The 26713-nt window shown below is 28.0% G+C and overlaps 1 pseudogene across 1 annotated transcript; it reads left to right on the top strand.

The window, feature by feature from the left end:
* Positions 1-3595: 3595 nt before the first annotated feature.
* On the top strand, positions 3596-4467 carry LOC114185934 (protein GL2-INTERACTING REPRESSOR 1 pseudogene; annotated as a pseudogene). The gene is made up of 2 exons (XR_003604932.2): positions 3596-3786; positions 3865-4467. The product of XR_003604932.2 is annotated as a protein GL2-INTERACTING REPRESSOR 1 pseudogene (transcript).
* Positions 4468-26713: the final 22246 nt, after the last annotated feature.

The raw sequence follows: 26713 nt of genomic DNA, 5'->3' as shown, positions 1-26713 counted from the left end.
AAAAATGAAATCAAAATTGTTGGTTTGTCAATCTTTTTTTGTGATATTTTAGATGTGATGACTGGTTCCTCCTGCTTACTGATAAATTTAATGACTGTCTTAAACGGGATATCATTTTCAACATGTTTGTTTCATGTATAAGATTTAAATTCATATTTCTTTAGCAAATTTGAGTGTAGTAGTATTTTATCTACGATATTTAAACTCGAAAGAGATCTAATAGAGGATGTTAGAGCAATGATTTGCGAAAGTTTATCCACCGTCCATCCTCTGAGGGAGAAGATTAGAGAGTGAAGAAGCCAGCTCAAATTTTCGTTTTACAACATTGACCTTTTTTTATTGTGGCTCGTGTGTGCTTTTGACCATGGCGTGGTGGTTCGTTTCTTTACCATGTAATATTTAATTAAAATTATTTTCAATCAATTAAATATATTTTAAATTAATTACACTTATTAAATATATATTTTATAAATTTATCATTCAGATTTAATTTTCAATTGGTTTTAAGAAAATGTATTTTATTTTATATTAAATTTAACCATAAGAATAAAAATATAAATTACACTTTTAATCTATTAAAATATTTTTTTATCAATTAAATCATTCAGAAATTTTATTTTTACAATTCTCTATTTTCATCTTTTAGAACAAATAACCCAAACTTCATATTTAAATATTTTCAGATCGATTCACTCACTTTCCCAAACTGATATGTTGGAGACCATTTCTATTCTCGGTATTGTTAAGTTTGTACTGTTCTCGCTGTAAATTAAATATCCTTTATTATATGATATTTTGCACTGAATATGTTTAATTAATTATGAAATGTATAGATTTTATATTTTGTTGCCATTATTAATGTTCTGTATTTCGTGTATGAAAAAGAATTGATTTCGAATTGCGAAAGTTATCTTGAAACTCACGTCATCATATATTGGACCATAAATGTATGCATATTTTTTTTTTTTTCACTGAACATGGACCATCAAAAGTTCTTGTACTTTGGTCATTTAATTGATTTTGTATTACAAGTTCATGTGCGGAGTCTGAAAGTTTGGTATAATAATATAATTGGAAAAAGTATGTTATCCAAAGGGAAAGGAAAGAATCAGTATGTGCTTTTGGATTCCAAATCTCCTTTTTAACCTGACGTGTGAAGTTTTAATTATTCTTAAATATCAACAAAATAGAAATGGTTTTATGACCAAATAATTATTATTTATTGCTTACATATGATTGTATATTCATAAAGCAAATATGTCAATTATTTATGGCCTGAAATTATTGAGAAAGCTATGTATAGTTAATAGCTATTGACATTTGTAAGCACAATATGAAATAAATGTATCATAAATATCTAAGTCGTCAAACTAGCTAAACTTTGAGTTTATTTAGTTTCCCATTAATAATGACTTATGTATTAATTCTTAATTCGCTTAATTCCCATTAAGAAATTTATGTATTAAGAAGTATTAGTCTACCATGATGGGTTAGATTAATTCCAGAAAATGTAGGCCCAAATATAATTACATCTATTTGGTCTAATGGTTTTCTGTTACTTCTAAACGGGCTAGGTTGGGCTAGGAAAGCCCAATTGGGCATCCTCGAGCAAAATATTGTACAAAACATAAAATATGATAATGATGACAGTGACTGCATTGAATACTGAGAGATTTTCTTCCAAGCTTGAATCTTCAAACCTATTAAGATAACATAAATCAAAGTTTTAAGGGAAACAGTGAGAAATCGCAATGCATAACAGTGTCATGAAAACCAGAACAAAGTTGTTTTTTTCAAATCAGATTTCTACTTGAAAAATACTAAAAGTCAAACATTCAACCACCTTTCGACCAGTTATAATCACACAAGCATTAGTTGAAATACAGAGAACAGTGTGAACAAACAAAGTAAATAAAACTCAACGATTTCTATTAGTTTGACAAAGAGACGTATCTGACATGTTATTTACATTCACAATGATATTTTGACTATTAAATGTTGATAATTTTTTTTTTTTACAATATGAGATATCATATTTTAAGTGATTTTAAAATATCGAGAATAAAAAAATAAAAAAATGAAAAATTACTTAAAAAATATTATTCAAAAGTTATAAGAAAAAGTTATTAAAATTTAGTAGTCAAAAAATTATTTTTCTATTTATATATAACAACTGAGTCTGGTTTCTTTAGACTTTATGCTTTCTACTTCCTCCAAGCTGTTATATCGACCAATTCAAGTTTCAAACCATAATTTGCTTTGAGATTTTTAATGATTCTTGGTATCAACAGTTTTTAATGGTATGAGAGTTTTCCCACGGAAAATAACTATGGTTTCATTTTATTGATTAAAAATTAGGAAAACGCTTAATCACATGAAGGAAATTAATCTGCGCCGAAAGATAGAAATATCCCGTGATTAGATTCTTTATATCCATCTATGTCTGTGTTTCTTTGGTCAAAGATACAATGTTTGCCACAAAATCTTGTATTCATTGACATTAACTTGCTTTTAATATTGAAAAAAAGTCATAAACTGCAGCATTTTCTAACACAATTCAAATGATAACTAAATGAAATTTGCAAATACTTAATCAAATAAACAGTAGTTGTGGTAAATATATGTGCTTACAAGCTTGGGGATTCATTTGCTGTTTTGACAGTGAAAGAAAATGCATTTAAGAAGAGAGACAGGGAAAACCCTAACAAAGGTAAGACAAAGAGAAAGAGCAAGATAAGAGGCATCAAGTGCCACACCAACCCAATCTATAAATGGTCTACGATTCGGACAGATGGAGTAATCGAAAACTGACACCAATATTTATGTTCTGTACGTAGCAGTAGTTGATCATTAAAACATTCATATGGAAACAACACAAAACAAAAACTTAACCTCTGCAGAGATTAATACAAGTTTTGTTTTTTGAAAAGTAAGAATACAATGATAGATAGAAATTTGAACGGTAAGTAAAAAAAAATGATTGTTGAACCAATAAATAAGCATTAGACTAAAAACTCAGTAGGGAATATGAACTGCAAATGAGACCTGGACGTTACTGTAAGTGTTTGTAACCTGACAGCTCCCACACATGATTGAATTAAAATGTAATATTAAATTTGGATCTGACGATGTTTATAGTTTGTTCAACTGTTCAACTATACGCAAGGAATAGTCAAATTTGGCAATTTATGGATCCAATCGGCTTCACCAAACGAAAATATCCTGTGGATTGTATGGACCAAACAGCTTTTCTGATTCAATGTGCCCAAACCAATCTTTATTCAATGAAATGAATAAATACGAATCGGAGACTTTTCAATCTATCCTCATAATTAAACAAACAGGCGTGTAAGAAATCCCTTTTTTTCTCGTGTGTTAATTGGATCAAAGAAGAGGAATAGTAAGAGGATAAACATGCAGCTTTCACATCGATGGAACAGTATCTTTCGCAGCCAAATTCCATTGAATTCACATGATATACCAGACCTGTTTTTAATCCTGTTCATGTTCCTGCAACCTTCGTTGTTATAATTTTCTATCTTACGGTTGGCTCCTTCACTAACCACAATAATTAAATTTGACATTTCAGGTCAAACACATCCTCTAGAAAAACCAACCCTTTTGCTGCTTGCTGCAATATATATATATATGCATGGCTGTTTTGGACATGTTATATCAAACACAATAAACCTAGCTGTCTGATTCTTCTGGGCTTGTCCTGTGCTTCTTTTCAATCATTATTTCAGACTCATCATCATCATACCAATTTATTTTAATTATCTTATTGTAAGTGAATCTAGAACTTCTATATTGTACTTTCATATGAATAAAACTTTCATCTCTTACACTTCTATGTTGTTATAGATCTATTTGGAGATTTGTTTGTTAAGAAAGGACAGAGATGAGTAATGAAAGAGGAAGGAGTGCTAAGCTGGAATTTGAGCTGAGCTTGTCCCCACCAACAACTGCAAACTCATCATTAGCGAACCCGTCATCATCGTCACCATTGTGTTTGTATTCATCGGATCCTGAGTCATGCGTGTCTTCAGAGACTAATGAAGAGATAAGATCGATGCTCCTTGTAGGTTGTCTTCGATGCCTCATGTATGTTTTGTTCTCAAAGGATGACCCCAACCCCAAATGCCCCAGGTGCAAGAGTACTGTGTTGCTTCATTTTCTTAATAACAACCAAAACACCAACCAAACAACCACCAAGTTCTAGCTAGTGAGGGTGGTTAAATACATACAACATACATATAAGATTTGTTTTGTTCTGTTATAGAAGAAAATTACATGTAAAAATAAAATTCCTTACGCATGTTTAGGATTTCAATAATACTGCTTGTTTACATGGTTCCATGTAATTTTCTTTGTAGGGTAGCGTATTAAATAAGTTTCAGAGTTTTGTATAGATGTCTAAATGAAATTTAAGGGACATTATAGTTACTATCATTTTTAACTTTCAAATGGTTGTTTTCTGTTTCTCTAAATATTCAACTATATTTCTTGAAAGCTATTAACAAATGAATTTTCTGTATCTGATTTCATATAGAGTAGATAGAAACAGTCACTTCGTAAAATAAATACATTAAATTCGCAAGGTTCATTTATTATCTAATGTTGTAAAAATATATTTTTGCACTAGTGGACTGAAAAGCCTACATAAAAATATTGTTGGGTTACTAAAATTTTAGTCCTTCATTGCATTTTGAGATGACACAATCAACATGTCTCCGTGGATATTGTTGGAATCCATTACCGTTTTGACGAAGAATTCACATATTGACACTCACACAAAGTTTTTAACAAATGAATTTTTTGTATCTGGTTTCATATAAAGTAGATAGAAACAATCACTTTGTAAAATAAATACATTACATTCGCAAGGTTCATTAATGATCTAAATGTTTTAAAAATGTATTTTTGCACTAGTGGATCGAAAAGCCTACATAAAAATATTGTTGGGTTATTATAAAATTTTAGTCCTTCATTGCATCTAGGGATGACACAATAAATATGTTTCCGTGGATATTGTTTGAATCCATTCCCATTTTGACGAAGAATTCCCACATTGACACACATACAAAGCTTTTAACAAATGAATTTTTTGTATCTGGTTTCATATAAAGTAGATAGAAGCAATCACTTTGTAAAATAAATACATTAAATTCGCAAGGTTCATTGATTATCTAATGTTGTTGTAAAAATATATTTTTTCACTAGTGGACTGAAAAACCTACATAAAAATATTGTTGGGTTACTAAAATTTTAGTCCTTCACTGCATTTAGGGATGACACAATAACTATGTCTTCGTGGGTATTGTTGGAATCCATTCCCATTTTGACGAAGAATCCCCATATTGACACACAAAACTTTTAACAAATGAATTTTTTGTATCTGGTTTCATATAAAGTAGATAGAAACAATCACTTTGTAAAATAAATACATTAAATTCGCAAGGTTAGTTAATTATCTAACGTTGTTGTAAAACATAATTTTGCACTAGTGGACCGAAAAGTCTACGTAAAAATATTGTTAGGTTACTAAAACTAAAATTTTAGTCCTTCATTGTATTTAGGGATGACACAATAAACATGTCTCCCTGGGTATTGTTGGAATCCATTCTTGTTTTGACGAAATAAACATGTCTCCGTGTGTATTGTTGGAATCCATTCTCGTTTTGACGAAGAATCCACACACACACAAACGTATGCACACACACAAACAAAAATATATTAGTAACATTTAAAAAATGTTACTAATATGATTTAATAACAATATACCACGTGTTATGTATATCTTATGTTACTAATAACCATCAGTGACATTTTTAGATATCAATTGAGACATTTATAAAAATGTTACAAGATACCTTTAGTAACATTTATTTAATGAAAATGTATCATTTTAAAAAATGTTACCAAACTCTTTTAGTATAATAATTTATTTTATAAATAAGTAACATTACAAAAATGTTACTATAAACCTTTGGTAACATATTTTTTTTTGAAATAAAGGGACATTTTAAAATTGTTACTAAAAAAATTGAGTGATAGTTTTTTTTATTAAGGCAACATTATAAAAATGCCACTAATATAAATAGTCACACCAACATTTTTTTGTGACCAATTGATCTTTTAAAATCATAAAAAAATTGATTTTAGTTTTTATAGATCAATTCTTTTGAATCTCTACAACTATTTGTATCACTTATCTCGTTATTTTTAGTTGTTCTTGCAAATAATCAAAGAAAACTGTATGGATGGGTTGGTGGATTATCTTCATTAGTGTTAGCAAACAAGAACTCATTTTCTGAACCATAAGAAACATCAGAAAAATATTTCACCTTATTATAATATACTATGTTACTTAATGATAATTCAAAAGAACAAAAGGAGTAAAAATTAAATAGTATACCATGTTTCTTACAAATTATCTCAGACTAAACAAATATACATATTTATTCCTCAAACTTGATGATAACTCATCTTTTTTATCCAAATTAGTAGTTTGTCAAAAAGTTTTAAGAAAAAATTTGTTAACATATCATTTTCCTATTTTCAAAACAACCAACCATATAAGATATCTAAAAATTCAGTTAGTATAATACAATCTAGTTCTTTCTTACAACCAAAAAATGCAATGTGTTTATCAGAATGTAAAAATGAAGTATGAAGAAATTCATATAACTGACTTTAAATCTCTTTTTTTTTTCTTCTTGTATACTCAAAATCAAATTGTTTTGCAAAACGTCTTTTGAAATATAATGCTATGATAATTTGTTGTATCTAATAGAAAACATTCACACCTTATTTAAGTCATTTTTTTTCACTCATTTGCATGTAACAATATATGTGCACTATCTAACAAGTGTAAATAAAGATAGTTAACATTGATAAATTGGTCTAACAAATACATAAACATTCACACCATATTCAAGTCAGTCCGTCAAAATGAACTTTGGGTTTACGTTCTCTTTCTCCTATTTCAATTTCCTTGAACAACAACACTTAGATAAAGTTCATCAACAAACAATCAATATAACGAAACAAAAAAAAAATACTTATATAGAACCAACAAAAATATAAATAAAATGAGAAATTACACCAATAACCTTTCTTTTAATGTACTCAAATATAGTTTTCTTTTGAGTTTAGTTAATGTATGGAACTAAGACTCTAATTCCTGATTCAAATGTCATAAATAAGAAGCTCAATTAATATTAAATTTTTTAAGAATGAATAAAAAGCGACTTACATTATTTGTCGTAGAGTTCCATGCTTTAACAACTTTTTCCTGGACCTATTTTTTAAAAGAAATGTTAATTAATAAACGATTTAAATGATTAAGCTTTATTAATGTATTGAACTTCATATACCCTTTCAAAATTATCTGAATTAATTTTTATATCTTTATAATTGTTTGCAAATCCTTTCCTGTTTATAACTCAATAAACCAAAAGAACATAATTATAAGCATACTTTAGAGAATTAAGACTTACAAGAAAGGCTCAAAGAGATTGGATGGATATTTGAGAATGTTAAGATTTTTTTCAAAGGTGACCACTTCAACATTATCTTCTAATTTCCTGGATAAAAGAAATAGAAAAAAATATTCCAAAATATTATTAACAAAATCAATTGATAGATAAAATAAAAAAAATAAAGAAAAATTTGCTAATTACATCTTAGTTAACTTTGTGTTAGTTTTCTCCATTTCTCTTTTTTTTTCTCCTAGGACTAGCATGAGTAAATGGAGATTTTCTAAGTGTTAGAAAAAACAAAAAGGTTTCCAAGTGTTAGGAAAAACAAGAAAATTTTCCCAAATACAATAAATATTTTTCTTACAATAAATACAAGAAATAAAATAATCATTGTAACCACTAAATTCTTACATAAAAATATAATTTAAAGTTGTCTATTTATAAAACTCACGTAAAGAGAAACAAGATTAGAAGAGATGTTATTCAAGGCATGTGCATTTTTCTCAAAAAGTTCACTTAGAATAGCTACAAAAGCAAAGTAACAATGCAAAGATAAAAAATAAAAACATTTACTGCTACATCAATAATTATTGTTATGAAGAAAATAAACATGTTATGAAAGATGTTGTCATCGTTGTCCATCATTTTCAATGTCGAATCATATAACGAAACATAAGGCAATTAAGTGAGATGACCTCACTACATGATCTGAAACTTGTTCCTGGAAAATTCAATCGTACTCATTCTAACACATACACATTTTAGTTTTACAATGTATTCTTATTCCTAAGTTAGGGAATAAGTCAATTTTTTATAACTTTTTATACATGCTTCAACCTTTTCATAACCCATTTGATATTAGCATTATACTTTGATAGTAATCTTAAAAGAATTGTTAGATATGTATAAGCCACGAGAAGGAATAATGCGTACAAATACGCACAAGAGGTGTTTGGTGAAAAATAACTCAAAGAGTTTGTCTCCTGATTTATTAGAAACTTCTCCAATATATAGAGTACAAAATCCCTTGATATAAGGGGAAAAGGAAAATCTAATATGTATCATCATAAAAATATAATATTTAAAAATAATAAAAGAGAATAAAAAATATAATATCTCTATCAAGAACTATCAAAAGGATAAAAAGAAAACCCTCCATAACTAGCATAATACAATTATCAAATTTATCACATTCTCTTCCAATCATGCCACTTAGAGTGTGACACAGCAAAAAGGATATTTGATTTCTTAGAAGTTTGTGTTTAACTTATTCATATAACATAATAGAGGCAAATCAAGGTGTAAGGGTGGTCCTCAATCCATTAAAATGTCCAATGAATAGTAAAAATCAATGTAAGCATCAATAATTAGATCATCAATTCCGTACAACTGACAGAAAATTAGATAGAGAGAAATGTACTACCTAAACAACCACCTCCTCTCTTCTAGATCTCGAATCATTCTCAAATTTGATTTGAAACCATTACTTCTGGAGGATAGCTTGGTATTTAAGTAAAAGCGAGTTTGAAGTTGTTTAGAAGCTCAATTTTCATTAGTTCCAACTCTTTCAGCTTGGTTTTTAGTTGTTCCTTCACTCGATCTTTTAGCTTTAGTTCTATTTTCTCTTACATTCTATTTTTCATGCTTTGTAGTTCAACTTAAACATTTATTCAAACTTCATCAATTAATTTTTGTATTCTAACTTGAGAGTTAGATCCCCAAAGATCTGAAAGTGCAATCCCTTTTTCATATGTGCACACATAGTCATGTCGATCTTTTCCAAAGAATTGAGAAAATACATCATCTAGGGTTGAGTTTTTCTTTGGCCATGTTGAATGAGAAGAAATTACATCCTCAAGCTTCGACTAAAAAAGGAAAAAGAATCAAAGTTAAACTTATTATTCAAACAAAACTATTAATTATAAAAATACATATAATGAATGAGATCAAGGCTTATGTATCATGATGAACATTTCTGCACGAGATGGCTCTTTTCCATCAATATTTTTCATCACCTACCATATAAAAGAAAAAATTATTTGTGTAAAAAAAGTACAACCCTTAATACATTAGTTATGCAATTAGTCTAACCTCTTCGTATTGTATTTCAACAAAGGTTTTTGTTCCTGTGGTATGTACATTAGTAAATTTTGATCTACTTGTTTTGTTCTTCTCACAACGAACCTTTATAATAAAAATATGAAATGACAGAAGTTATAAGCAACAAAGGTATACGAGTACAAGTACACATATAATAAAATTTAAATAATCAAATGACCTTAGCTATGTCAGATTTCCAAAATTTAACAAGAAATTTCCATTGCTCAAGTGGAACACTTGGGGTCAATTTTTGAAGTTGTAATCATCTGGCATATTTGGAAAAAAATATTTTATCTTTAATCGACATTTATGGTTCTTCCAACTTTAGCATATGCTTCATAAATCCCACCTTTTAACATGTTCTTCAATATCAAATTTTGACTGCATATCATAATTAATTAATAAGTATTAAAATTTAGGTAATATATATAATCAAAGATAAAGGTTAGTGAAATGAATTACCAAGATTGTTTTCCTCATGTCATCCCAATGTTCTTTCAATTTGTTCCAATTAGTAAAAGTTAGAGGAGTTAAATGTGCATTCCTAGCTTATGTCCCCAAATAATTGTTCAATGTACTTGATAAGTGCTTAACAGGTAGGCCAAGGAGCCAGTAAACGTTCTTCATACCTCAAGCCATGAGTCTTGAGAATTTTGGTAGGACCTCTTCTTCTCTTACTAGTAGAACCTATTAATTAAGTATAAAATTAGGAAATAATATCTTATTACATATATAATAAATTACTACATTTATTATTGAACAAATATAAATTAACCAATGTGGTGGAGTTTGACTAGGTCTTGATGCAATTTCTTCCAACTCATCAAGGATTTCAATGGTAGAACCACTTGAAAATGACACTTTAACATTCTTGGCCAACAAGAGTGGTTTTTCTTTCTCACCACTAGCCATAAATCTACTTGACTTTGAAATTTTATGTTCAAATAACCAACAAACAAAGAAGAATATACATAGAAATTGGTACATTAAAAACAACACAACAAAAATTATGCACATAGAAACATTAATATTATGTTCAATGATTATCCGGTACCTGTATCAATTGTTGTTCCAGGCACATCATCCCTAAACCAACTAACATCCTCACATTCATCTTCATCAATCATAGATTGATACAAAAATGGACTCTTTAATAATTCATTTCCCAAGTAGTTTTCCAAATCATTATTCTCTAAATCTTCATATACATCAAACAAATCTCTAGGGATGGTTTTAGTAATAACTTACTAATTATCAACTGGATCTTCTATATAATATACTTGCTTTACTTAAGTTCCACGTATGAAATGGTCACTTTTGTAAATCAACTTCCCAAAATTTACAAATGTTAACCTAAAATAATCTTGCTTACTTTCAAACCAATCACATTTAAATAACACAAATTCATAGTGTCAATAATAATCTAATTGTATTATATCTTTTGAAACTCCATGGTAGGTAACATTTTCTTCTTGTCTACAACTCTCAATAATAAACCTGTAACCATTTATCACATAGTTGAAAATCTTCTAGCAATAGTATTAGGCCTTTTAACCAACCATTGAACCTCTTCACTCAACCAAATTTTTGACATGGTATTTAAACCACTTGTGAAATATAAGACATTGATCTTTTTCCATATTCCAATTTCTTGTTGATTTTTCTTAAGCATTACTAGAGAGAAATTCCTCATGTTATCTACAAAAAAAAAATTGAATATATAAGCTCATAGAATTTAAAATCTCACACAAAAGACGAAAATATGAATATTGTCTTACATGACAAATGACTTGGTGAGCTCATAATTAAACAAGACAAAATGATGAGTTTGCTCCTACTTAAAAGGTTTCAAAGTAGTAATCACTCCATTCCCTATTGGACCATCTAAATTCCTTGGTGGGGTGTTGAACTTTGTTTGTACATTATCGTTCAAATATCTTGAGTCATCCTTTAAATATCCCTCTGCAATTGAACCTATTGGATAATTTCTATTATGCACATAAGACTTTAACCTATTAAGAAATCTATAATAATATAAAACTATGATTAGGAATACAAGTGGAGGAAATAAATTTACAAAAAAAGATTTATTTAGAAAAATAATTACTTTTCAATTGGATATATCCACCGGTTATGTACAGGCTCGACAAATTCTAGGCTCATATGCTAGATATATGGATAGATGAACCATTATGACAAAAAAGATGGAGGAAAAATCATCTCTAATTCACACATAATTAATGTAATTTGTATGTCCAATGATTCAAAATCTTCGATTATGATGACTTTAGAACATAACATTTTGAAGAAAGAACTTAACTTCAATAGAACTCTTGTAACTTCCTTTGGCAACACTTTTCGAATAGCTACTTTTAGCAAGTCTTGCATCAATATATGAAAATCATGACTTTTTAGTCCAACAAACATTGGAACCATAACTTTTTGGAACTTTCACTTCTTTTAAAACATGATAGAAGATATCTTTTTCTTTTAATGAAAGTGAAAATCCTGCATGTGGAAGAAATACTTTATTTGGTCCTATATTTATAGGATGAAGGTCTTTCCTTATATCCATCTTAAAGAATATACTTAATTTCGACCAAGAATCACCCTTCTTTCTTTTCTTTTTTTAGCATTGCAAAGCAATGTTTTCTATCACCTAATATATCCAATATGTTAGTACATGTTAATGGAGTAGGAGCTCCTCTCAATTCTTGGATACCATCAAAACATTTCCTATCCTTTCGCCACCTATGTTTTGAGTCTAGTCATCATCATTGACACATTTAACATATCTTCTTACTATTGTTATGTACCTTAAGCATGTGCGGTAGTTACATACAAGACATGCCAATTTTTTACTTGTAGTCCAACCTGATAACATAGCATAAGTACCTTGAGCATGTGTGAAAATTACATTCGTGTATAATCATGACTAAGTTTCTCAAAAATAGTCTCAGTCACAATGGGAATGAAAGGTTTAACAATTAACTTTAATGCAAAAACCAATCAGACAAAAAGTTGCTCCAGGGGAAACTGACCACAAAAGATGGAAGAAACCCTTATTTTGGTCAACAATGCAACCCTCACCTCACACAACTTTGTTGCAAAAGAAGAAGACATACAACACAAGTTTTTTCGACTAGGTAGAAATATGATAAGGGTGGTTTTGAAAGTAAAAAAAAAGTTACGTGGAACCTATCATGGTCGGATGTAAAAAGAAAGAAGCTATTTTATGTCGAACTAGTGTGGGTCTTGACATGAAAGAATTGTTTTATATCTAACTATGATAAGTCCACTATAAATTTCTTTACCCTTTTCTACAAAAATATTACTACACCTTTTTATGTTTGTTGTTATGAGTATGATGTAAATTAAGTGACAAAATAAATATTTTTTTGTTATTGTTTATTACATTATTTATCTTAAGCTATGATGCACCGATACAATACGTTGTATCTGATACCCTAAATATGTTTATGTTTATTTTGAAAATAGGATACGATATGTGATATATGCATATTAAAAAATGTACAATAATTCTTGAAAACATGATAAATACATGATTGTTAACGGGTATAATCTCGTACCCATACCCGTACCCATTTTCTAACTACTTCAATATTAATTTTTATAAAAAAAAATACGGTAAAGGAAACATAATATTATCAAATATTCAATATTAGGAGGATGATTGTTTCTTCCATATCAAATACTTTGAAATAAATTATAATTGTTTAGATTAGAATACTAAATAAAATTTCATGAGAACCAAAATATTTATTAAATTTGCAAACTACAAACATTAATGAAACTTAGTTGATAAAATTAAAAAATATTTTAAAAAATATAAAAGGAAAAAAATATTCAAATTAAAATATATTTTAAATGTGTTTACTTCAATTTTTTAAATTCTAATGAATCTCTTTTTTTATATACGAATAAAAGTTATAATATATTACTTGATTAAAATGACACAAAGAACACATAATAAACATAATAATAAAATTTTAATTGGCATACATCATAATTACATAAACGTATTGATAAGATGAAAAATATATTGGAGATGCGAATGAGTTTCATGACAAACCAAATGATTAGAAGAAATAATATATATATATATATATATATATATATATATATATATATGATTACTTAATTAATTGTGAATATTTTAAAAATTTAAATGAGAACGGAGATATGGTGGGGATGGGTATTATGGCGGGGATATGTACATCCCCATACCCATCCCCATGCCCAATTGAACAAGTCGGGGATTCCCCATACCCATATCTATACTCAGTCAATGTGGGGATTCCCTGTCAAAACGGGGACAAGTTCAGGCAATACCTATGGAGACGGGTTTATTTGCCATCTCTAATTGTTATCATGTAAATCTAAATTAAAATCATATGTATTAAATTTATCAACATAAATAATAAAGATATTATATATCTCCTGATTTTATTTATATTGATAGAGATATCATATATTTGATTCTCTTTTATTATTATCAAATATTCTTTTTTATTTTTTTATTTTTTTTACTTTTCCCTCTATATGATGGGACATTGTACTCTATATATTCTAATAAATTAGTGAGCAAGCAAACTCTCTTGAGTTGATTTTTACCCAAACTTTTCTTGTGCGTTTTTTGTACGCATCCTTTCTTCTTTCTCCCATGGCATATACATTTCTAACATGGTATCAGATTTAAATCGCCTTCCGCATTTTTTTCCTTTATTGTTGATTTCCAGCTCTAGCAATCGTGGACGAGGCCGCTTTCCTTGGTCTGGTGGTCACAATCCTAGATATTGTGACCATTGTCACTGAACCAATCATACATTTATCTGATTCTTGTTGGATTAAGCATGGTGTGCCTCAAGGCTCTAACCTACACACTAAAGTCCAACCTCCTCCTTCGAAGCCCTCTGCTCATGCTAGTATGGTTGATATCGTCTCCTCTACTGCTGATCTTCGTGCTGGGAAGGATGACAAAGCTGAAGCTCAGTTTGGTTTCTCTAGAGAGCAGTCTGAAGCTCTTCTCGCCTTGATTCAGCAGTCTCCCAGTGATTCTTCTTCCACAGCTATTGTTGTTCATCAATGTACTACCAAACCCACATGTTTTGTTTTTTCCTCTTCTTCTTGGATTTTAGATAGTGGTGCTACTGACCATATTTGTCCTTTTAAATCTTTATTTCAAAATCTCAAACCAATTTCTCCTAGTTCTATACAATTACCCAACCAAAACTCTCTCATTGCTAAATTCTCGGGTACCATTGTCTTGGGCAATCTTATCCTTCATAACACTCTTTTTGTCCCTGAATTTTCTGTTTAACTCATCTCTATTCCAAAATTGCTTAATTCTACTATTTGTCTTAAGGTTTTCTCCCAAGATACTTGTCTTATTATGCAGACAAATACCTTCCAAACAATTGGAGCAGCTAGGAAACATCAAGGCCTGTTTTATCTCTTAGATATTTATCAAGACAGACGTAACTTGAGTATATCTAACACAAATATTTCTTTACCACATTCTACTCTTATTAATAATGCTAGTCCTTGTAACTTGTGGCATATGAAACTTGGTCATCCATCTGATAAAATTTTACAGCTTCTTGTTTCTGATCATTCTGATGTTTGTTCTCCTTCTATTATTGCTTGTGATGCTTGTGCTTTTGTGAAACAAAAACGTCTGAAATATTCTTCCAACACGAGTAAATCTCTTCAATTTTTTGAACTTATCCATGTTAATATTTGGGGCCCGATTTCCGTCTCTTCCATTGATGGACACAAGTATTTTTTGACTATAGTTGATGATTATAGCAGATTTACTTAGATTCTTTTTCTTAAAAATAAAACAGAAGTCATATCTCTTCTTCAAGACTTTATTATATGTTCCGATAATGGCAAAGAGTTTCTTCTTAATGATTTTTATAATAGCAAGGGTATTTTTCATGAAACTTCTTGTGTTGCAACTACTCAACAAAACGGGATTGTTGAGAGGAAGCATCAACATCTTCTTAATGTGTGTCGTGCTCTTCTTTTTCAAGAAAAAATACCCAACATTTTCTGGTCATATTCCCTTAAATTGGTTGTTCATCTAATTAATAGGTTACCCACTCCTTTTCTCAGTAATCAATCTCCTTATGAATTGGTCTATTCTACTAAACCCGATTTTTCTAATTTAAAAGTTTTTGGTTGTCTGGCTTACGCTAGTTCTGCTAATACTAGAAGAACTAAATTGGATTCTCGAAGCTTAAAATGTGTTTTCCTTGGTTATAAATGTGGAACAAAGGGATATGTTTTGTATGATCTTCACTCCAAGTCTATTTTTGTGACTAGGAATGTTATCTTTCATGAAAATATTTTTCCTTACTCATTCTTTTTGCCTTCTGATAACTCTATTGCTTCAATTGATGATTCTCCTAATTGTAATATTAGCATGTATGATTTTCTAGCTTTACCTGTTTCACATGCCAATGACCTTACTACGGACCATGTTACTAGTATTGTTTCTGATAATGCTGAAGTTACTGGTCTTGATCTTAGAACATCTCATAGAGTGCAAAACAGGCCTCGATACTTAGATCAATATTATTGTGGTGTTGCTTCCACTTCATGCTCTACTTTTTCCACACCTTATCCAATGCATTCTTTTGTTTCTTATGATAATTGTTCTTCTGACCATACTGCTTTCTGTCATAATATTTATGCCCAAGCTGAACCTTTCTCCTTTAAAGAAGCTGCTCAACATGACTGTTGGAAACAGGCTATGGATGCTGAGTTACATGCTCTTGACAGAAACCAGACTTGGACTTTAGTTCCTCCTCCTTCTAACATCAAGCTTATTGGTTGCCGCTGGGTTTACAAACTCAAACATAAACCAGATGGCACAATCGATAGGTTTAAAGCACGATTGGTGGCTAAGGGTTTTACTCAAACCGAGGGGATTGATTATTTCGAAACTTTCTCTCCTGTTGTTAAACTTATTATTATCCGCATCCTTTTAGTCTTGGCCTCTGCTAGTGATTGGTTTATTCATCAATTGGATGTTGACAATGCTTTCCTCCATGGAGACTTACATGAAGAGATCTATATGATGCCTCCACCTGGTCTTTCACATCCCCAACCAAATCTTGTTTGTAAGCTTAACAAGTCTCTATATGGTTTGAAACAAGCCAGTCGTAATTAGAATCAAAAATTAACTTCAGAGCTACTTCTTCTTGGTTACACACAAAGCTCTGTTGATCACTCTCTTTGTGAAGAATTTGCCTCTGATATTACTACTTTATTGGTTTATGTCGATGATGTGGTTCTCACTGGCAATAACATTGCTGAAATTAATGTTGTAAAAGCTCATCTTCATTCAAGATTTCATATTAAAGATCTTGGCCCTATCAAGTATATTTTGGGTCTTGAAGTCTCTCGTTCTCTTGATGGATTAGTTTTGAATCAAAGAAAATACTGTTTGGACCTCATTTCAGAGACAAGGATGCTTGGATGTAAATCTGCACTAACACCATCTGATCCTTCTATCAAACTTCATGCCGACGAGGGAGCTCTTCTACCAGATCCTTCTTCCTTTCGGCATCTGATTGGACGATTACTTTACTTGACTAATACCAGGCCTGATATTAGTTTTGCTGTCCAACAACTCAGTCAGTTTGTTTCTTCTCCGCGTGAACCACATATGTAGCAGGCTTTACGGATCATTCGGTACTTGAACAATGCTCCTGGATATGACCTTTTGTATAAATCCAACACCTCTTTTAAAATTCAGGCGTTTTCTGATTCTGATTGGGTAACATGTGTCACTACCCGACGCTCTGTTTCTGGATATTGTGTTTTCTTAGGCACCTCTTTGGTTGCTTGGAAGTCTAAGAAACAAACCATTCTTTCACGGTCTTCTTCTGAGGCTGAGTATCGCGCCTTGGCATCCCTGGCATGTGAACTGCAATGGATTCAATACCTTTTTCAGGATTTGCATTTTTCTGTTCCCACTCCCTACATCGCCTTTTGTGACAACAATTCTGCTATTCACATTGCCAAGAATTCCACTTTTCATGAGAGAACCAAGCACATAGAACTTGATTGCCACATTATTCGACAAAAGCTTGTTGATGGTCTTATTCACCTTCTCCATGTTCCTTCTAGAAGTGAACTTGCTGATATGTTTACTAAGTCCTTACATCCTTCTACTTTCCGGGTTGCTACTTCCAAGTTAGGCCTTTACAATCTTCATATATTGAACAAAAGGTATTATATATCTCCTGATTTATTTATATTGATAGAGATATCATATATTTGATTCTCTTTTATTATTATCAAATATTCTTTTTTATTTTATTTTTTTTTTACTTTTCCCTCTATATGATGGGACATTGTACTCTATATATTGAACAAAAGGTCCTAATAAATCAGTGAGCAAGCAAACTCTCTTGAGTTGATTTTTAACCAAACTTTTCTTGTGCGTTTTTTGTACACATTCTTTCTTCTTTCTCTCATGGCTTATACATTTTTAACAATAAAAAATTATAAATTATTATCATCATAAGTATTATTATTTTATAGATTATATACTTCATTGGTAAATATCGGTAATGTATCAAAACACAAATACATGTTAGATACAAATGCATGACTCAAATTGAAATATAAGTGTTTTATAGATCTCAAAGTAACTAATTAAAATCAACATTTATTATATTATTTATATTATTGAATATAATATTAGAAATCCAAGATAAGTAAAAAATTTCACATTTAATAGAAATAAAAGAATAAGATAGACAAATATATAAATAAAAAAAACTTATAAGAAACAGATTTTTTTCCTTGTAATATAAAATTTTATTTGTTTTTCTTCCATAAAAGCTGTAGAATTGTGAGAGGAACATTGGTGAAAACACAAAGCTCTCCTCGCATGTATTAAATACAGAAACGTAAAGACACCAAACGGCATCAATTGCATTATAGAATATGGACAACTGATACCAAAGACAAAGAAAGGACCCCATACACATAAATGCTATCAAACCGTCTATCTTTTCTTGCAATTCAATTGAGGAACAGTACACCTCAAAAACCACCAAATACTGACTTTCAACCAAATAATTAACTTTGCAAAAGCTGCACAAAATATTACGTTACTGACAACGCCAATTTATTCAACGTATATTTTTGGCACGAATTTCAATTCATATCTTCATTTATTTTTCTATGATTTCGTAATAAATTGTGAATATTTAAATAAATCTATATAATGTAGTATATAAACACATTTGCGATGAATATACTACTTGACTCTTTTTACCAAATACACTACGTAGCTATTCATGCGCAATAAATGAAATAACAAGAGTAATTTCATGCAAGAAAATAGCACACATCATGAACAAATAAAAATTATTTGAATTCTAAAATTACTTTTATTTGTAAACGGTTTTAAACTTTAGATATTTGAAAAGATTGTCAATTTGATTTCTTTCTTAAAATATGTCATTGTAATTTATAACTTGAAATAGTCACGGATGAAATTTTTTTTTATTTATAAGTACATATAAATTTAAAAAACCAAATATACTATAATTATAAATATTTCGTTTTATTTATATACTAATTTTAATTTAAATAAAGACATTGGGTCAAGGTCTCCCTCAATTCTAAATAAAAACTTCATCACTGACTTGAAAATTGATTAATATTTGACTCAAATATATATATATATATATATATATATATATATATATATATATATATATATATATATATAACTTTGGTCCATGATCCATATGTTCCTCGTATGTTCTTCATCACCATACGAATATGTTTGTTAACGACAATTGTGTTGATTTGTACGAATGTACTGTGAAATGAAGTTTTGTTTTTGACCCAGAAGGGTTTAGTAGAAAAATGTAGCAAAGGGTACTTGAATGTCTGCTGAAATAGATATATTTGTAGAAGAAGCTACATTATGTGGATCAAACTGTAAAACAAGCTGTTACCTTATTTTAGGAGAAGTGAAGTTGAAAAAACCAAATATACATGGGAAACAAATCTTAGAGGGTTGTCACATATTAGGCCAAAAAATAATATGTAAGTGTGTCGGAAATCTCACATCGACCAGAGATAAAATAATTTTATAATATATAAGTGAGGTGTAAATCTCACTTTACAAACCGATTTTGTGAGATTGAATTAGACTTAAAGTTCACTTTTAACATAATATTAAAGTCAAATTAGAACTTATCCTAACGAACTAGATCTTGACTAGAGATAAGGCGGCGTGAGGTGGTGTGGAACAAATCTCACATTACTTTATGAAACAAGTTATGTAAGTATGGTTGAATGAGTATTAATTTTCACTATCCTAAAATTGTATTGAAGCTATTTAGAGTCTATCACGATTTAGATTTGGATTAATCTGGTTTTCAGATCCTTCTTATATTCATGCATTTGACTCGTCGAAAAAAAAAATAACAGAGATAAAAAAAGATCGAAATGTAACGAAGTTTGAATCATGGACGAAGTTTAATAGTTGTCATAATATATATAAATGATGTGATAGAACTAAAACAGATAATCTTTGTTGGAGGATAGACATGTTTGAAAAAGAAATTGTCCAATTCCCAGGCCTGTGTTTACTGCTCCAATTTCTGGTGCATACTGAAGAAGTGTTTTTGCAATTTTGCAGCAGGTATTGTACACAATTTGAGTGGTTTTTTAACTTTTGGTTACCCTTGTTGTAGGATGAGAGGGTGAAGTGATTCATCCATAAAAAGAAGAAGAGAAAGAGCAAGTTTTGAAGCTTCACTAAGAACCCTAATGACCCACATTACTGAGTCGTTTGAATTCATGAATGATATATCAAACCAAACCACTGTGGCACTGAATTACCACCGCCCCCACCAAGCTCACATGACCTCTGCCAACATTTTGAGGGACCACGTAGTACCAAATATGGCTTTTTGGAACAGTCAAGTCAACTAAGCGGTCTTTGTCGTATTCGAAACCATCACCACCACTCTTCTGCATGCATGTCTTTCTTTTTCTTCTCTGCTTATGCCACTTCTCTGCTTATACTCACTTCAACAACTTTTCTTCTCAGCAAAATCTATCTTTCACTTTCTCTATATTACTTTACTTCGCTTCAAAATTAATCCAAACATAATTAAAAAAGAAAAAGACAACTGTGGACCATGTATGTTCAAACTGTGCAGTTGAAGATGATTCGTTATTATAATTACTTTATTAACAGTGATGATACTTGAATAATTTGAGAAATAACGATGATTAAGAACCATACATTCAATAAATAATAAGAAGAAGATCCAGCACAACATATGAAAATTTGAAATTATAATTGTTTATTATCTTAATGGACAATGTTTTAGCTTATTTTGAACTATCCCCGTTTCGTTATGGAGACAAGTAATCTTTAGTAATCTTTATTGTTCATCTAGTGTATATGTGAGGGTTAAAAATGAAATTTAAGATTGTATATTTTACAAGAGGTTTACAAAAGTCGATTTCATTCTTCAAAATAAATAAAAAATGTGTTCTTATTATAAGAGAGAATAATATAGAAGAAAAAATGCCCATAAAAAACAATAAGCAATTTTAGTTTCAAGTCGTGTTTATTTATATATGGAATCTCCTTATTATTTTTTATTCAAGTTATTGGTACATTTCTTAACTTTTATTTCTCAAATTACATAAAAGTATCATTACATTAATTAATAAAGTGACTATAATAATAAATACAAATATTTTTTTAAAATTTAAAATTAAATGAATTATTTTAATGATGAAAATTTAATTTAAAATTTATAAACACATGTCAAATACCGATCACATTCTTAAATGAAGAAAAATACGAAAAAAATTATTAAAAAAGTAAACAAAAACAAATAATCCGTACTGGTGTTAAAACCAATAATAGATTGGACAGACTGTTAGGACTACTCATACACGTCAAAACATAAGTTTCGGTGTGATGACTCGTGAATATGAAGGACAAACTTACAGCCAAATCACCAATGTCCAACCAGCGATACAAAAGTATATACAAGAAAGTACGGACGATAAGAATTGTTTTTTTTTTAAAAAAGTAAAAAAATAGACCATTTCCCAAGGGAATTATAAAAACCGAAGAAACATTGTTAAAATTTTTATATACATTTGGGGCTAATTTTATTTTATCTTATCTTATTTTATATCACGATTTTATAAAGATTAAATTAGATTTAAATTTTATTTTGAATATAATATTATAATCATGAGTTATATTTTATCTTAATAAAATTTAGTATTTGTTGTAATATATAAGTGGGTATAAATTTCAATTTTTATAAGATTGAGTTAAATTTAAAGTTCATTTCTTAACATAATATATGAGTCATGATCAAAGCTTATTCAAACAAAATTTGTTATTATTTTACTTGTTATCGAGTAATTATCAAATTATCTATTAATATCTTATCTCACGCATAATATAATATAATATATATATATATATATATATATATATATATCGTGCACGTGAGGAAAAATATGTTAAAAATCTTACATTGATTAAATATTAAATTAATTTAAATATTATATTATAAACGATTTAGATTATATATGTGATGTAAACTTCATTATATAAATTGATTCTTTGGTATCGTGTGAAATTTAAAATTCATCTTTTAATAATGAATGAATCTATTAAAAAAATTAAATTAAAAAAATGAGTGTAATTTAGAATAACTTTTAGAGAAATAAGGACATAAAATATAAACCTTTTACGTGAATGTTTTCAATTGCATGTAGTACTTAAAATAAAAATGGAGGTAGTTGTTGAATTACTATTTAAAATTTATGTGTATTAATAGCTAACAAACAGTATTTGAGTAATTTATTTGACATGATGTACGAAGTTGAAGTGTGATATTAATGACCATAATTAAGTTGAAGTGACGGTGATGGACAAGCGGCAGCAAGCCCTGAATCCGAAGCACCTTACAGCCACACACATAACATATAATGAAAAAAAAAAGTTAAAAATATTTTTAATATTAAATAACATAAGCTGAGCTGTGTATATTATTTATGGAAATAATTTTTTGTTATTAAATTTTAAATTTTTTTTATAATTTTAGGCTTCATCTTTTAAATGATTTTTATTTTATTTTTAATATTTAAAAATTATTATAAAATAACATTTTATATTATAAAAAAAAGTTGTCAAAATTTAGTAGTCAAATATCATTGTCCTTTATTTAACTGTTATATGAAAATACTATTAAATTAAAAGATATATATTTAAAATGTAATTAAATTTTAAATTTTGAGTTCAAAAATTAAAAAATATGTAATTAAAAAAATATATAAAGATAGATGATTGGCCAGGTGAAAAAAACAAAGGCAGTGCTGCGATGAACAGCACCATGTACGTACATGTGAATACTGTATATTCTATCATGATATGCTTTTTTCCTTTTTTTGAAATATTAGAGAAGGTTATAATTTCATACTTTCATCACATACTGTAACAGATATTTATAAGGAAAGTTTTGTACACACTTTGATATCTTACATGGATAGTTTTGCAGAGATTATTATCATTTGTTTTGTTTCCAGGAATGCATAGGAGCAGTGAAAAAAATGTTAGAAACGAGTGAATGCAATAGAAAATTAATATTTTTTTTTTGCATTAAAGAAACAAAAGTAGAAAATGAAGTAAAATGAAAACATGATTTTCTCTGTCATTTCTGTCTGCATAGTACCAAAAATAAAAAGAAAGAGTAATAGTAATGTTAGATTCCCTAATGAAGAAAAAAATTTGCAAGTCAGTATTGTAGTAGTTGTCTTTCTCAACCTATCCGTAACCCAAGCTTTTAGGAATAAATATATTAAAAGTCCACATAATTAAATTTCTTAATATAATTCATTATATCATAAGTATTTTTTTTATGTTTATGTTTATAATAATGATAATAAATGATAAAACAAATTATAATAATGAATAAAATAAAATAATTAATAATTAATAATAACAAATATTTTATTTTTTGTTCAATTTTATTTTCTTTCGATTAAACAAATTTTTATTATATTTTTTCTTTTCTTTTTCTCTTTCATCACTTTCTATTATCTAATCCAATAATATATTATTTTAAATAACATCATTTTCCACCGTAAATATTTTTCTTTTCTTTTTTTAGCATTTCACTTTCTTTTACCTCCTTCAAACTATTATATATCTTTTATCATTCATTTTTCAGTTTTCACCTCGTTCAGACAAAACTTTATTCTAATTCATTTATTAATACTTAAATCAATAAACTATTATTACTAAAAAAATTACATATTTCATATCAATTTTACTTTAATTTTTTTAAAAAAATACTTATAAACTTTGTTATATAAAAAAATAAAAAATTGTTGTAAATATTTTTGTAAAATATTCTGTATAAAACACTTCTCACAACAAATTTTATAAAAAATATTTAAACATTCTATAATTTTGTAAGAAATAATTATTTATGAAGAAATTATCTGTTAACTAAGATTCTTAGAGAAAATAGCACAAAAAAATAATTTTTTGCAAATTGTTTTAGTAGATTTTAAAAAAGAAAAATCATGAAAAGTTTTAGTAATGTATAAAAATAAATGTAATTTTATAATTTTTGTTTACTATCATGGAAACACATATTTATTATTTATTTCACAGAGAATAAATAAAGAAAAAGAAAGAAAGGAGAGGTATTATTATATAAATATTAAGCATGGAAGTGTGGAGAAGTTCTGTCATCATTGAATATGAATAAAGCTCAATAAATTAGACAGCTTCATGTTCTCTTCTGTTTGTATTAAACTCCTTCTCTAACACTGACCTACCCCATCCCTGTATTCTTTTTGAAATAATAAATAATACTAATAATAAAACATATGCTAATAATACATAATAAAAATATATTAGAAATGAAAAAATCCAATGAAAATTATATTTAGTTTTAAAATTAAATAATCTTAAAAGTTAATTTTGCCTTTATATTATTTTTTCATATAATTAATAAATTATTTTTATTTCTTTTCGTCTGCTTATTTTCTTTCTTTATATTAAAGGAAATACATATGCTTATGTATATTTACTTTCTTTTATTATATAATTTTTTTATTACATTATAAAATAATTTTCAGAAAAAAGTAGTTATAAAAATAAATAACTTTCAAAAAAGTATTATAAATAATTCTATTCTTGTTTAAATGTCTTTATTATTATTTCATTATAGCTAATTTTTTATTATATAAATAGTTTTTACTTTGAATAATTATTTGAATAAAAAAATAATTACTGAGAGGATAAAATTAAAAAAAAGATGTTTACAAAAAAAAAATCTCCTTTATTAATGGTATAATTTTTTTCCCTTCCATAATGTAATATATTGGTGGAAATAGAAAAAATGTTAAAATCTGTGTATTTATCTTTTACATTTTGTATTCTTTTATTTTTCATCCTGTTTTTTTAATTAAAAAAATTATAAGTACTACTTTATTTTCTAGTTATGTATTTTTATTAATTTATTTTCGTCCAATTTATTTATAACAAACAAGATCGTAAGTGAATGAGAATCACAATGTTGTCTCTTCTCACAGAGTAGAACTGTAGTTTTTCTTTTGTCTATTGAATTGCATGCAAGTCCGGTAACAATTTTGCCGGTAGAACACGTGAGACCACCATAACTCTTGTCCTTTTTCTTTCCACTATTGCTTAATTAATGATTTCTTGTTTGACTAACATATTAAAAAGTAAAACAAAAATAATAATAGTTTGACCGTCTTAAAATAAATAAACCAATCATTTTACAACTCATTTAAATAATATGATAATATATTAATGATATCTTTTACATGGATTTCTTAATTGTTAGATATAAATTAGCTATTTTTGTGTTGGTTTATATTAAATATTGATATTATTAGTTTTTTTTTATCAGCATATTGATATTTGATATTGATATTATTAATATGTGTTTGAAGATTGGTTCAGTATAATCTTACCCAAAAAATTCCTAGATGACTGATATAGGTAAGAAAACTGAGTAAATTATAGATTCAGTAGATTATATCATCACGAGAGTTTGATATCTGTTTTTCGATTTCATTTGTGTGATGAGTGAATTTGTGAGCTATATTACAACAATATATTATATAATAACTAATTTAAAAGTTATATTTCAGATTAAATCACTGTATATAAAGTCTTTACCCTAATTTGGTGTGAAAAATTAAGCTTATTTTCTCTGACAAATTTATGGGACAGTTTTGCGTTTACTATCATGTCAAAAACGTAATATAAGATCGTTTGTAAAACAAGATTATACTATAGTTACTAAGAAACAAAGTAGTATATAATCATTACATCAATTATATAGTCACAAATAATGTAGCTTGTCTATTGTATATATTAATTGTGGACAAAATATTTATAAAATGGGCCACCTTTTTTTTTTTATCATTTTGAGTAAACTAAAGACACTATATTAATTTTCAATATAAACTATTGTGTTGTGTTTATTTTTTAAATTTGATATGAGATGATACTTGAAACTTTCCACTTTATACTACATATAAAATGTTTAAAATAATTAATATAAAAAAGTTCATGTTATACTATAGTGTTACATGTATTTGTTAAATATATAATGCATTTAAATTTTGGTGGAACTATTATCTTTTGAATGAAACTCGTAATCGGATCACTTTTCAAATGTTTCTCTATTTTCAATACATTAATAATTTTTTAATATAATTTAGAAATCGATAAGAAAGTTTGTGGAAACCTATTATATTGTTATTGCTTTTAAATTATAATATCAATGGTAAATTTTGGATTGTTAGTTGAAGATATATAAATATGAATGCATAACGAAAATTCAAACCCATCTTTCTAGGTAATGATTAATACAAACAAAAACTCGAGTTTAAATTTTCTATGAGTTTTTGTATTTTTAGGGTTATTATTTGTTAAACATTAAAAATATATTATTAAAAATATATTATGTTGATAATTTAAAAATAATTTTAATATATTTTAAAAGTTTGAAATTAGTGGTCATCAAGATATTTTAAGGCAT

Source organism: Vigna unguiculata, chromosome 5 (genome assembly GCF_037176805.1).
Source record: "Vigna unguiculata cultivar grain cowpea cultivar isolate G323 ecotype 2 chromosome 5, ASM3717680v1, whole genome shotgun sequence".
NCBI lineage: Eukaryota > Viridiplantae > Streptophyta > Magnoliopsida > Fabales > Fabaceae > Vigna > Vigna unguiculata.
The sequence above is the reverse complement of the archived record's forward strand: the minus strand, read 5'-3'. Positions and strand labels throughout refer to the sequence as shown.